The 15,261-nt window shown below is 42.8% G+C and overlaps 1 pseudogene across 1 annotated transcript; it reads left to right on the forward strand.

Annotated features, from left to right (window-relative positions):
• Positions 1-995: 995 nt before the first annotated feature.
• On the forward strand, positions 996-1,994 carry LOC307192352 (small ribosomal subunit protein eS10-like; annotated as a pseudogene). The gene is made up of 2 exons: positions 996-1,063; positions 1,433-1,994. The product of its transcript is annotated as a small ribosomal subunit protein eS10-like (transcript).
• The last annotated feature ends 13,267 nt before the right edge of the window (positions 1,995-15,261 follow it).

A 15,261-nucleotide genomic window follows, 5' to 3' on the forward strand; every position in this document is an offset into this window, starting at 1 on the left:
TTCAGTTCTTCCACAACGTCTTACCCACTTTTTAGCTTCAGTCAGTCTCTGAAAACAACCAAGTGTAAAAGAAACAACATGGGTATAAAAAAGAGCCCTGGGGACTTCCCTGGTGGTCCAGTGGTTAAGACTCCATGCTTTCACTGATGGGCCCGGGTTCAAGCCCTGGTTAGGGAACTAAGATCACACAAGCCTTGAGAGACAGCCAGAAAAAAAAACAAAAAGAGCCCTGCTCTGTCGGGTAAGATTCCAGTTCTAGCCCTTCCCTTCTCTGTAGGACCTCAGCCTCCAATATGCAAAGGGAAGGATTGGGATAAGTAGGGGTTAGAAACTCAAATGCCTAGAGGAGCCAGGGAGGGACAAATGACAGGAACAAATGGGGCTGTGCTGGACTGGAAGAGCCCACCCACCCTCAAGGAAGCATCGCTGCAGGTCCGAGGTTGTCAGGCTTTCCTATGTATCCAGGCACTGGAAGTCGGGTTTTTATATGGAATCTCCTGATTTTTGAATATTAGCAGATGCACTTTAAAACGTTTTGTGAATTCCTTGCAGGCCAAATTAACCTCACCTATGAATCCCTCTGGCACATGGTGAGCTGACCCTGGCTCAGATGCTCTTTAAGGCAGGGGTCCTCAACCCCCGGGCCGCGGACCGGTACCTGTTAGGAACCCGGCCACACAGCAGGAGGTGAGAGGCGGGGGGAGCGAGCAAAGCTTCATCTGCCGCTCCCCGCTGCTCCCCATCGGTCTTACTGCCTGAACCATCGCTCGTATCACCGTCGGAACCATCCCCCACACACACCCGGGACTGTGGAAAAACTGTCTTCCACGAAACCTGTCTCTGGTGCCAAAAAACTGGGGACTGCTGCTTTAAGGCCCACTGTTTCACGCTCCCGTAATCCACTCAGGCGCCACCTAGTGACGGCGACTGTCACAGTTCCCAAGAAGGCAGTGCAGGAAAAGGACTTTCATTTTTTTGGCCTCGCTTGGTGTAGCATGCGGGATCCCAGTTCCCCCACCCCGAACCCCAACCAGGAATCACACCCACGCCCCTTGCAGCGGAAGTGCGGAACCTTAACCACTGGATCACCAGGGAATTCCTGAAAAGGACTTTTCAAATAGATCCATTAGGAGGTAATTTATTTGTATGCCCCCAAAATTAATTTTCTAAATGACTTCCTAAATGGCCTCTCAGGTGTAATTAGAATATAACCAGATAGATCAAAATCATACACGATTTACTCACAGCTAATTGGGAACATAGGATTATGCAAGTGAATAACATTTATTATTTCATTCCAGGCGCTGTTCTGCTTTAAAGTATTATTTCATCTAATCCTCACCATAATCCTATGAATTAAGTACTGTTACTACCCTGATTTTATCAGATGGAGAAACTGATGCCCAGAAAGATCCTGTAACTTGTAACAAAGTCACACAACCGATACCCCTTCCTTTCCAGCTCCGACCCCGGACACAGCAGCTGTCGCGAAACGTTGATGCCCAAGAGGAACCGGATTGCCATTTATGAACTCCTTTTTAAGGAGGGAGTGATGGTAGCCAAGAAGGACAACCACATGCCTAAGCACCCCGAGCTGGCAGACAAGAATGTGCCCAATCTTCACGTCATGAAGGCCATGCAGTCTCTCAAATCATAAGGGTACATGAAGGAACAGTTTGCCTGGAGACATTTCTACTGGTACCTAACCAACGAGGGTACCCATTATCTCCGGGATTACCTCCAACTGCCCCCTGAGATCGTGCCTGCTAACCTGCACCACAGTCGTCCTGAGACTGGCAGGCCACGGCCCAAAGGTCTGGAGGGAGAGCGACCTGCAAGACTCACAAGAGGGGAAGGCGACAGAGTCACCTACAGATGAAGCGCTGCGCCCTCTGGTGCCGACAAGAAAGCCGAGGCCGGGGCTGGGTCAGCAACTAAATTCCAGTTTAGAGGCAGATTTGGTCGTGGACGTACGTGGTCAGCCACCTCAGTAAAGTCTGGAAGAGATTGTTTTGTGTTGAATTAACGTGTAGTCAGAAAAGATTAAAAAAAAAAAAAGTCACACAGCCACTTAGTAGTGGAGCTGGGATTGGAACCCAGGCAGCCTTAGTCAAGAGGGTATGCTCTCCTAGATAGAAGCTAGATTAAGGCATCATGGTTGTAATAGTCACTTCAGTTGCAAATGACAAAAAGTAAAGCAAAAACAAGGCAGGGTTAGGGTTTCTGGATGTAGAAATACCTGGAGTCCAAACAGCGGCATCTCTCCCCTCTGTCCCCCACTAGGTTCTGCCTTCTTCTGGTTTGTCTAATCTCAAGAAGGCACAGGACAAACATGGTACCTTCTGGCACCACAAAGCAATAGGAAAAGAGCAGTTGTTTAGTGAAAGGTCCTGAAAAAAAAGGCTCACGTTTTAGAGAAAAAAAACTGGATCCCCACCTAACACCACGCACAAAAGTGAGCTCCAGACAGATTAAAGACCTACATGGGAAGATAAACATATAAATTTAAAATGAGAAAATGTGAGAGACTGTCTATGTTGAGAAGGACTACAGTGAAACTCAAAAGCACACGCCATGGGCTTCCCTGGTGGCGCAGTGGTTGAGAGTCCGCCTGCCGATGCAGGGGACACGGGTTCGTGCCCCGGTCCGGGAAGATCCCACATGCCGTGAAGCAGCTGGGCCCGTGAGCCATGGCCGCTGAACCTGCGTATACAGAGCCTGTGCTCCACAACGGGAGAGGCCACAACAGTGAGAGGCCCGCCTACCACAAAAAAAAAAAAAAAAAAAAAGAAGAAGAAACCACCTGCCAATGCAGGGGACATGGGTTTGAGCCTTGGTCCAGGAAGATCCCACATGCTGTGGAGCAACTAAGCCCATGCACCACAACTACTGAGCCTGTGCTCTAGAGCCTGCAAGCCACAGCTACTGAGCCCACGTGCCACAACTACTGAAGCCTGCATGCCTAGAGCCTGTGCCCCGCAACCGTAATGAGAAGCACGCGCACCACAACAAAGCCCGCTGAAGCTGAAGCCTGCTTGCTGCAACTAGAGAAAGCCCGCATGCAGCAACAAAGACCCAACGCAGCCAAAAATAAATAAATAAATAAATCTATTTTTTTTTTAAAGTCTACAAATAATAAATGCTGGAGAGGATGTGGAGAGAAGGGAACCCTCCTACACTGTTGGTGGGAATGTAAGTTGGTGCAGCCACTATGGAGAGCAGTATGGAGGTTCCTCAGAAAACTAGAGTTACCATATGACCCAGCAATCCCAGGATATATATAATCTTGGGCATTTATCCAGACAAAACTATAATTCAAAAAGATACATGCACCCCTATGTTCATAGCAGCACTATTTGCAATAGCCAACACATGGAAACAACCTAAATGTCCATCGACAGATGAATGGATAAAGAAGATGTGGTACATATATACAATAGAATACTACTCAGCCATAAAAAAGAACAAAGTAATGCCATTTGCAGCAACATGGATGCAAGTAGAGATTATCATACTAAGTTAAGTAAGTCAGAAAGAGAAAGACAAGTGCCATATGATATCACTTATATGTGGAATCTAAAATATGACACTAATGAACCTATCTACGAAGCAGAAACAGACTCACAGACATAGAGAACAGACTTGTGGTTGCCAAGAGGGAGGGGGTGTCGGGGAGGGAAGGACTGGGAGTTTGGGATTAGCAGATGCAAACTATTATACATAGAACGGATAAACAAGGTCCTACTGCATAGCACAGGGAACTATATTCAATGTCCTGGGATAAACCATATGGAAAAGAATATGAAAACATACACACACACACACACACACACACATATGGCCATGACTGTCTCCTGAGCCACTAGCTTCATATATATATATATATATATATATATATATATATATATATATATATATATATATATATATATCTGAGTCACTGTGCTGTGCAGAAGAAATTAACACAACATTGTAAATCAACTATACTCCAGTAAAAAATATAAACAGTAATGAAACTCACACCACTCATTCCCAGGAGGTGAGATTTAAACCCAGATATTTTGATGCTACAGACACTCCCTTACCATCCTTCTAGAGCTGGAGCTCTCCTGCCTGCATTTTTGTCCCTCCCAGGGCTCTGCTCTCTAAGGCAGCACAGGAGGTGAACATGTCCTCAGGCCTTTGCCTTTTAATTGGCAACACCTGGAGCTACAAAGCCCTTCGAAGCCCAAACAGGCTGAGGCTACACTGATGAAATTAGTAGGCAGTGGTATTAGGATTTTAGGATTGAGCATCCAGCCTGGCAACTTAGTCTTCCTCCTAAAGCAGTCACTGCAATAACCCCTGCCCAGTTAAGACCACTGAATAATGATAATAATAACAAACATTACAGAGTACTTAATTAGGTGCCAACCCCATACCGAGTGCTTCACGTGTATTATCTCATTTAATCAGCTAAACAATTAGTTGGGTACTATTATTATCCCCTCCTACTTTTCAGATAAGGAAACTGGGGCTTAGAAAACTGAAGTTAAGATTGTCTGTAGCCAGGAAGCAGTGTGTTGAGACATGCATCAGTGAAGTCTGATCACTTGTTCTTGTAGCATTTTATTTCCAGAATGTCTCCTGAGCCACTGGCTTCCCCAATATCTGCACCCACCATCACCAGGACTACCAAAAAAGGAAATCAAATGATGGGCTTAATAAGACATCGAAAACATTATTTTACGTTTCCAAAGCTGTACTTGTTCCAATGGGTGCTGAGTGGGAAGGAAAAAATAGTGTTAACCTCTTCATTAGTGAGTCCTCCCCACCAGCCTGATTCAGCCCCCTAAACAATAGATACAATTACACTGAACAACTGTGTGTTTATTTCCATGTCTAGACACAGAGGTTGCATTTGAAAACAAAAGAGAAGAGAAAAAGGAAAGCACCCTGCTGTTTTTTTAATTCTTTTTGTCAAACTTTTTCTCTGCCTGGATGCCCTTCTTGTGATCAGGAGAATATCAAGACTTTTAAAAACAAACAAACCCTTTCGTAGAGGAATTGGTATTAATTTAGGAGTAAAACAACAATTATTTAAACAGCCTCTAGTCTGAGTAGAAACAAGTCATTTTAAACCTTAGCGGATTCACCACCTGCCAATGCAGGGGTCACGGGTTCAATCCCTGGTCCGGGAAGATCCCACATGCCACGGAGCAACTAAGCACGTGAGCCACAACTACTGAGCCTGCACACCACGACTACTGAAGCCCCCGCACCCTAGACCCCATGCTCTGCAACAAGAGAAGCCACCACAATGAGAAGCCTGCGCACCACAACGAAGAGTAGCCCCCACTCGCTGCAACTAGAGAAAGCCCACACGCAGCAACAAAGACCCAACACAGCCAAAATTAAATTAAATTAAATTAAAAAACACAACAAAAAAAACCCTTAGAGGATTCAGAAAATCATGAATGGATGCTAAAGCTAGTGATATAGTTTCACGAGGAATAGGTTTTTTACATAGTGTCAGAGTACCTCCCCACAAATTACATATTGATTGTAAAGGGGCAAATAGTAACTTGACAGTGGCAAGACCTGCCAGACAGCAGCTTTAGCACCCAATCCAAGTTCACATCACCAGTATTGAGACAGAGTGACACCAGGAAAATTGACAGCAGGTCTCTCCTGAAATAAGGCTCTGAGAAAGACAACATCATTTCTGCCCCAAAATGCACGACCTGAATCTAAACACGAAGGAACTGCAGACAAGCTCAAATGGAGGACAGTTTACAAAATAACTGGCCTATATTCTTCAAAGGCATCAATGTCATGAAAGACAAAGACAGATTGAAGAACTGTTTTCAGATTAAAGAAGAACGAAGTACAATTGAGTGGATTTTAGTTTATTCTCAGAGTTTTGCAATCCTCATTACTCTCTGATTCCAGGACATTTTCATCATCCCCCAAAGAAACTCTCAAACTCATTAGCAGTCACTCCCCATCCCCCTCCTCCCAGCCCTGCAACCACTGATCTACTTTCTGTATCTATGGATTTGCCTATTCTGGACATTTCGTATGAACAGAATCATAGAATATGTGGTCTTTTGCGACTGGCTTCTTTCACTTAGCGTGTTTTCATGTTGTAGCATGTGTCAGTATTTTTCTCCTTTTTATGGCCAAGTGACGTTACATTGTATAAAATACACCACATTTTGTTTATCCATGCATCAGTTGACAGGCTGTTTCCTTTTTTTTTGGATATTATGAATAATGCTGCTATGAACATTTATGTATAAGTATTTGTGGGAACATTTGTTTGCCCTTCTCTTGGGTGATCTGTCTAGGAGCGGAACTGCTGGGTTTTAAGTTTTTGAACTGCTTTTGGAAGTGGCTACACTATTTTACATTTCCAACAACAATGTATGTTCCAATTTCTCCACATCCTCACCAACATTTTCTATTGCCCATCTTTTTTATTATAGCCATCCTAGTGGGTGTGAAATGGTATCTCATTATGGTTTGACTTGCATCTCTAATGACTGATGACATTGAGCATCTTTTCATGTGCTTATTGGCCATTTGGATATCTTTGGAGGAACTTCTGTTCAGATCCTTTGTCCATTTTTAAATTGGGTTGTCTTTTTTTTTTTTAACATCTTTATTGGGGTATAATTGCTTTACAATGGTGTGTTAGTTTCTGCTTTATAACAAAGTGAATCAGTTATACATATACATATGTTCCCATATGGGTTGTCTTTTTATGGTTGAGTTGTAAGCGTTCTTTTTATATTCTGGATACTAGACTTTTACCAGATACGTAATTGCAAATATTTCCTCCCACTCTGTGAGTGATCTTTTAATTTTCTTGATAGTGTCTTTTGATGCACAAAAGTTTTTAATTTTGATGAAGTCCAACGTATCTGTTTATTCTTTGGTTGCTGTGCTTTAAGTATCATATCTTAAACCACATATCTATGTAAGACACCATTGCCTAATCCAAGGTCACAAAGATTTATACCAATGTTTTCTCCTAAGAGTTTTATAGTTTTAGCTTCTTTGGATTTTGAAGGCAAAATTATACCACCTTTGAATGTGCTGCTCCAGACCACTTGCCTTAAAGAAGCCAGTTTTAAGTGGGGTCCCAGAGCAATAAAACTCTGCAGTGAATCCAGGCTGCGGTACAAGCCACCCTGCCACTTGGGCCTTTTGACACAGCATAGCACTTGAATGTTTTTGGTAAATAAAAGTACCAGACAAAGCCCCAGTAGGAAAATCATAGTCTAAATAGGTACAATTTTGGAGCAAAGCCATGCCCTCTTCTGCTATTAACTATTCTACTTTTGAGAAAAAGTTTCTGGTTTGTTACTAAGCCCTGATAGGACCAGATGCTTGGCTGTGAGAAATCTGGTAACTCTACAGACTGGGTGCTCTCTGACCTGCCAAGCCATGAGGTCAGGTGTGTGCAGCAGCATTGCATCCTCAGATGGTGGTGGTACACGTACACACGAGAGCAGATTGGAGCAGGTCTAAAAGGCATATGCAAGGTGTACACGCATATGGCTAGGACTTATTCAACACCTATTTCTCCTTTGACACCCACTCCTGTTGCATTGCCGCCCCTCCATCAAGCCACACCATGACCTCATGGAGAGTTTCCTAGGACCAGGTTTGGATAAACAAAAAGCTCATACCTGGTTTACAGATAGATCTGTACAAGTGTTGACTGATTTGTGAAGATCCCTTCAGAATTCCTTCTCCCGTATGTACATTTCCTCTCAAGGCTGCCCACCACGAATCTTACTCCACTATCATTTCTTGCACAGTGGTCTTGCTTGAAACCACCCCAGCGTAGTAAGCTGTAGCTGCTTCTGTCAACAGAAAGCCCCAAGTGGACATAGATGGCACATGACAAAGGCATATTTACCAAAGTATAGCCGAGGCAAAGGCTGGAAGAGTCTCTACTCTGAATGATCTCAGGTACAAGCCTGGCCAATAAAATTTCTGTTAAGAAAACACCTTGAACCAATTAGCTTCTACATGACTCAGGCATACACCTGGGGTATTTGGTAAATTCATTACTCTCTAGTATTTGATCTTTTTTTAAAAATTGAAGTATAGGGCTTCCCTGGTGGTGCAGTGGTTGAGAATCTGCCTGCCGATGCAGGGGACGCGGGTTCGTGCCCCGGTCTGGGAAGATCCCACATGCCGCGGAGCGGCTAGGCCCGTGGGCCATGGCTGCTGAGCCTGCGCGTCCGGAGCCTGTGCTCCACAATGGGAGAGGCCAACAGTGAGAGGCCCGCATACCGCAAAAAAAAAAAAAAAAAAAAAAATTGAAGTATAGTTGATTTACAATGTTGTGTTAGTTTCAGGTGTATAGCAAGCATTTGATCTTTTTAATCTATATCTTTCTGGTGTATAATTATAACCACAGGCTAAATTAAGCAATTTTGGAAGCAATTCATCACTTTCACCACAGTATCCTCCTAAAAAAACTATGGTTTTCTACCAAATAGTTTTGTGATCATTGGATTTTTGAGCAATTGTTGTAAAGGATAGTTTTTTAAACATGGTAAAATTGTGACACTCATCAAAATATAAAATAATAATAGGTCAAAGATTTTATTTAACTCGTTAACAAATTAGAGGACTAATAAGATATTATAACTGGGTCAAAGGATAATACAAAGAACCACATATATAAGCAATTGGTAATAATGAACTTACAAATTGATACACAATTGTAATAACGCAGGGAAAGAAAGAATTCAATTGCATTTCCACCTATCAAACTTTAGTTGCATGCCTATGGACAAGAATCATTTGCATTGCCATCAGTTATCTACAATTTATGAATTTACAAAAGAGCTCAAAGACAAGAAAAGGCGCAGATACTCCATAGAATTAGATGACCCAGCAGGGTGTGTTCAGATAATGTCTGCCTATTTTTCCACTGAAGACACCCAGTAATCATTTTGCTCCATTTCAATGATTTTCACGGTTTCCCCTACATTCTCTAGTTTAACCTCCTTATTTCACAGATAAAGAAAACGAGGCCCAAACAGACTCGCAGATATGGAGAACGAACTAGTGGTTACCAGTGGAGAGAGGGAAGTGGGGAGGGGCAAGATACGGGTATGGGGATTAAGAGATACAAACTACTGTGTTTAAAATAAATAAGCTTCAAGGATATATCGTACAGCACAGGGAACATAGCCAATATTCTATAATAACTATAAATGGAACGTAACCTGTAAAAATTGTGAATCACTATGTTGTAGACCTGAAACTTATTTAATATCGTAAATCAACTACGCCTCAGTGGAGTTCCCTGGTGGTCCAGTGGTTAGGACCTGGCGCTTTCACTGCCGTGGCCCAGGTTCAGTCCCTGGTTGGGGAACTAAGATCCTACAAGCTGTGCCGTGCAGCCAAAAATTTAAAAAAAATTTTTTAATTAAAAATATTATGCCTCAATAAAATATAAATAGGGGCTTCCCTGGTGGCGCAGTGGTTGAGAGTCCGCCTGCCGATGCAGGGGACGCGGGTTCATGCCCCGGTCCGGGAAGATCCCACGTGCCGCAGAGCTGCTGGGTCCCTGATATATATATATATATATATATATATATATATATATATATATATATATATATATTTATATTTATATTTATATATATATTTATATATATATATATATTTTTTTTTTTTTTTTTTTTTTTTTTTTTTGCGGTACTTGGGCCTCTCACTGTTGTGGCCTCTCCCGTTGCAGAGCACAGGCTCCGGACGCGCAGGCTCAGCGGCCATGGCTCACGGGCCCAGCTGCTCCGCGGCACGTGGGATCTTCCCGGACCGGGGCACGAACCCGCGTCCCCTGCATCGGCAGGCGGACTCTCAACCACTGCGCCACCAGGGAAGCCCAATAAATGATTTTTAAAAAGAAAAAGAAAAGGAAGACTCGATAAAAATAGCAGTCATTATAATATATTTGCCACAAAGAATGGCAATCATGTTGGAAGCACTGGCTTCTCCAGACAGTGCTGGACCTGTGCTTCTGACCTTCTCATAGCCTCCTTCTGTTACTGTGTTCGTTTATTTCTACATGGACTCTAACCCCTCCCATTGACCTCTTCCTTTTCATTTCTTAATATCATCAATTAACCAGCCTCCATCTTACCCTGGGTCAGGGTGACTGTCTAGTTTGCCTGGTGACTTCACATAGCTAAGCTCAACCACTGTCATTTTATTTGCCAACTCTGGATAAAGCCAAAGCCTTATATCGTTGCTGCATTGTGTATATGAATTACTATCTACAGATAAACCTGAGGTTTATGATCAGAAAACAAGAATTGTTTTTAATCCCACAAACCAAAAGTAGGTTAGCCCTCAATATCTTTTCACACCTTGCTGGTTTCTCACTTTCTGTTTTCTCTCAAAATAGTTAAACAGAATACAAACCAGCAGGGGTTGCCCACAGTTGTTAGCAGGACTGCTATCTCTCACTGAAACTGACCTGTCAATCCTTCCCTCCCCTTTCCCTACTTTAAAGTCCTCTGCCTCCTATAATACCCTGCTGGGGTCAAAGTCCTTCACAGAGTGGCCAGTGTACAGTACAAACAGAGCCTTGACACATACTGCGGGCTGAAATCAAGAATGGTAGGGACATGGAATGCAAATCAAAACCACAATGAGATATCGCCTCATACCTGTCAGAACAGCTATCATCAAAAAGACCATAAATAACAAATGTTAGCAAGGATGTACAATAAACTTGAAAATCTTGTACACTGTTGGTGGGAATGTAAATTGGTGCAGCCACTGCGGAAAACAGCATGGAGGTTCCTCAAAAGCTAAAAATATAACTACCAGGGACTTCCCTGGCAGTCCAGTGGTTAAGACTCCGAGCTTCCATTGCAGGGGACATGGGTTCGATCCCTGGTCAGGGAACTAAGATCCTGCATGCCGCACAGTGCGGCCTAAATAAATAAATAAATAAGAACTACCATACGATCCAGCAATTCCACTCCTGAGTATATATCCAAAAAAAATGAAAACACTAATTCGAAAAGATGCATGCACCGCAATGTTCATAGCAGCAGTATAGCCAAGATATGGAAGCAACACAAGTGTCTATAAACAGATGAATTGGTAAAGAAGATCTGGTATATATATATATATATATATATATATATATATATATATATATACAATAGAATACTACTCAGCCATAAAAAAGAATGAATTTCTGCCATTTGCAACAATATGAATGGATCTGGAGGACATTATGCTCAGTGAAATAAGTCAGACAGAGAAAGACAAATACTGTATGTCATCACGTATATGTGAAATCTAAAAAATAAAACAAACACATCAATATAACTAAACAGAAGCAGACTCACAGATACAGAGAACAAACTAGTGGTTTACCAGTGGGGAGAGGTGAGAGGGAGGGAGGCAACAAGGGGTAAGAGATTAAGAGATACAAACTACTATTTATAAAATACATAAACCACAAGGATATATTGTATAGCACAGGGAATATAGCCAGTATTTTATAATAACTTTAAGTAGAGTATAAGCTATAAAAAGTTCAAATCACTCTATTGTACACGTGAAACTAATATAATATTGTAAATCAACTATACTTCAATTAAAAAAATTTTTTAATGGTAAGGACATGAAGTAAAGCAAAATTGTCAGGACAGGAAATCAGATAGCAAGCCTTGTCCGTTTGCAAGTGCACAGGACAAGGTATATATAGAGAGAGCTGGGTCTGATTTCCCAGGATTTGCTGCAGTTGAGCGAGGTCCAGCTGTGGCAGGGTTTATAAAATATGGCTACAATCACCAAAGGAAGTTAAACAGTAGCCAGGAGCCAGAACAAAGTTACCCACAGGAGAAAATATCTTGATTTATTTCCGTTTGCATTACTTGCTATAAATAGCATGGCCTTGGCCTCCTTGTACTGCCTAAGGAAAGGGATTTGTGGCCCTATTGTTCTTCCTCCTGTTTTATTGATAAAAGAAAGGGCAAAGGTGGAAGACATACTCCCAGTTGGCAAAGCTGTGAGACTAAACCAGTTGGACTGAGGAGGAGAGACTTGAGATGGGTGGGCACCAGGGTCTCCGGTACTCCGGAGAGAAACAAGTCATAGAGGAGACGTTTCTGTATAAAGACAGTGGCTAATCCATGCAACAGATACGTCCTTTCAACAGATACAGACTGAATGGAGGAGCAGAGTGAGAGATCACAACCAGTCCCTCTATATGGTTACTTGTGTATATCATTCAGTCAAGCTCTTGAAATTCATATTGGAACTGGACCCGCCATGTTTAAACTTGACAGTCCAAAGGGAGGTATTTTCTTGGTCAGATCACATATTCTCAAAGCAAGCAGTCTTAAAATGCTGAGCCTAAATGTATAACTTGTAATGGGATGTCACCTGGCAGATGTGGGAAATTTATGTTTCCAAGTTAGGGGGTGTAGGTATGTACACCAATCCCAAAGGTCTAAACTCACACTAATACACGTGTAATGAGAGCCACATATGTGGGATGTGTGTAGAGAGCCGGGGACCATGAAGGCCATGTCCAAGGCCAATTCTGAGGCTTAGTATGATGAGGTCTTGGAAAAGGTGCAGCAGTGGCTGTGGAAATGGGCAAAGGTTGTAAGAGGCATTTCCCAAGAATGGATGGTGAAAGATGCTTCTAGCTTTTGAACCTGTATGCGTGCAGCCAGGCCATTCATCTGGTCTAAGGATCTGCTGGACGATCCCAGAGACTCCAATGCACTGAGCCACGTCCCGTGTTCACAACTCTGAGTTCAGGAACTTTGTAGACCAGGCAGCTTACCTGAGGTCGGGCAGGGTGATGATCAGCCATGCTGAGGGTATGTAAATGGTGCCCCACAGTGAAACCCCATAGTGTTTAGCCCCAGGACTGGGGAGGGTCACCTGGCCCAGCACATACCAGGTTGATACATACACACAGCAGTCTGGGCCCAGGAGGGGTCAGTTGAGCTTCCTGGAGGCTGAATGTGACCCTGGAGACTCAGATGTTCCCATCTGCACCTCACCCCACCACCAGCACACGCACATTTATGGTGAGATTGTTTAGGTTCTGAAGCTTGCACTTCTGTCCATCCCAAAGATTGCTGCTGATTGATTTGTTTTCTGACTGCTCGCTTCCTTATGGATCCCCTAGGTATGTAAAACCTGTCTGATTTACCCAAGGGGGTGACTGGGCTTGGCTTTCCTTCCCTTGGAGCCAGCTACTGACATTCATCAATACAGCTGATAAACCCGGGTGAGGAAGTGAGGCTCTAGAAACTCCTATGTGCTGTGGTCAGAAGGGCCTCCTCTTCATCATAGCAGGTTCAGGGATATTTAAAACAGTTGCCTAGGGACTTCCCTGGTGGTCCAGTGGTTAGGGTTCTGCCTTCTAATGCAGGGGGCGCGGGTTCGATCCCTGGTTTGGGAATTAAGATTCCCAAAGATTCCACATGCCTCGCGGTGTGGCCAAAAAATTTAAAAATAAAATATAAATAAATAAAACAGTTGCCTAACTTTACCTCTTAAGTGGCAATGGCCAAGCAGTCCTACACACAAAGAAGGAACTTGAAACAATTCATAACAGGGGTTTACAGGTACCTACCTAGTAAACTGGGCATTCCTGAAGGCGGCTGGCCTGGAGTGAGAGACAGCAGGTTCTGGAAAGGAAAATGACCATAAGAGAGAAGTCTTGTTTAATTTACCTAAAGGGTGTCTGCATTTGACTTTTCTTCCATCAGCCCCTTCTATTGACAAATTGTGTCTGCACAGCTATCATGCAATGGAAGAGAAGGTGCATGTGTAAAGATGTTGGTTGTAACACTTTGAAACAGCAAAAAATTAGAAAATATCTCAATGATCACCGTGGAGGATTGGTTGTATAAATCAAGACACATCTATACCATGAAATACTAAGTAACCATTAGAGGAAAAGGTAGAGAAAATATATTTCAAAAACATATGAAAAATAATGGTTTTCGAAACATTGGACACCAGGTGATAAAAAACAGTGATCCTTGTGGGACAAGAAACAAACAGGACTCTTTAACATGGCCTGTGTGACCAGGAACAGTCTGGCTCCTCCCTGCTCCGGGGACCTCGCCTTGCCCCTCGTTCTCTCTGCTCAAGCCACACTGAACATATGTTCATCCCTCACACTCAGCAGGATCCCTCTCACCACAGGGCCTTTGAACCTGCTCTTCCCTTTACCTTGCTAATTTCTACCTTCAGATCTAGCTTCTTCAGGCCTTCTCTGAGCCTCCTGACTCCTGGGCTAGGTCCCACAAAAAACACTCTCAGAATCGCATCTTTCTGCTCCTTCTACCTCTCATTTGTCATAACATATTATATAACATAACAAATATATACAATCAAATGTATATACATACATATGACTCTTCGTTAATATCTATAGCCTTATTGGTTTGTAAATAGACAGGGTCTGTGTTCATTTTCATTCTCCATTGAATTGACACTTTAGCACAGTACATTCCATAACTATTTGTTAAATGTGCAAATCAGTGAATGCAATTCTTATTTGGGGTGATTTTTGAAATATTTAGTAGCAAATATGGCATAGGCACTTTTCATTCAGTACTGGAGTCATCTGTAAACAACCAGCATAACCATACGCATGAACACTAACCATATATCAATATTAGCCCTGACGACATCACAATACCAAAATTTCTAATGCAAACTTATGGTTTTCATTCTGAGTTATTACAGGATTTACATGGGACCATAAATAATGAAATAATAAATTTAAATGACACAAGCAAAAATAAAATCAGATCTATTTGCTTAATTTCATTTAGAAACTGAAGCAGTTAAGATTAGTTTCAGGGACTTCCCTGGTGGCGCAGTGGTTAAGACTCTGCGCTCCGAATGCAGGGGGCCTGGGTTCGATCCCTGGTCAGGGAACTAGATCCCACATGCATGCTGCAACTAAGAGTTCGCATGCCAGAATTAAGGAGCCTGCATGCCGCAACTAAGGAGCCCTCGAGCTGCAACTAAGCAGCCCAAGAGCTGCAACTAAGGAGCCCGTTTGCCACAACCAAGACCCGGCACAAGCAAATAAATAAATTAATTAAAAAAAGATTAGTTTCAGCTTTATGTGATAGAACACCCAAATTAACAATGAATAGGGGCTGCCCTGGTGGTGCAGTGGTTAAGAATCCGCCTGCCAATGCAGGGAACAAGGGTTCAAGCCCTTGCTGGGAAGATCCCACATGCCAT

Source organism: Stenella coeruleoalba (assembly GCF_951394435.1).
Source record: "Stenella coeruleoalba genome assembly, chromosome: 10".
In the NCBI taxonomy this organism is placed as follows: Eukaryota; Metazoa; Chordata; class Mammalia; order Artiodactyla; family Delphinidae; genus Stenella; species Stenella coeruleoalba.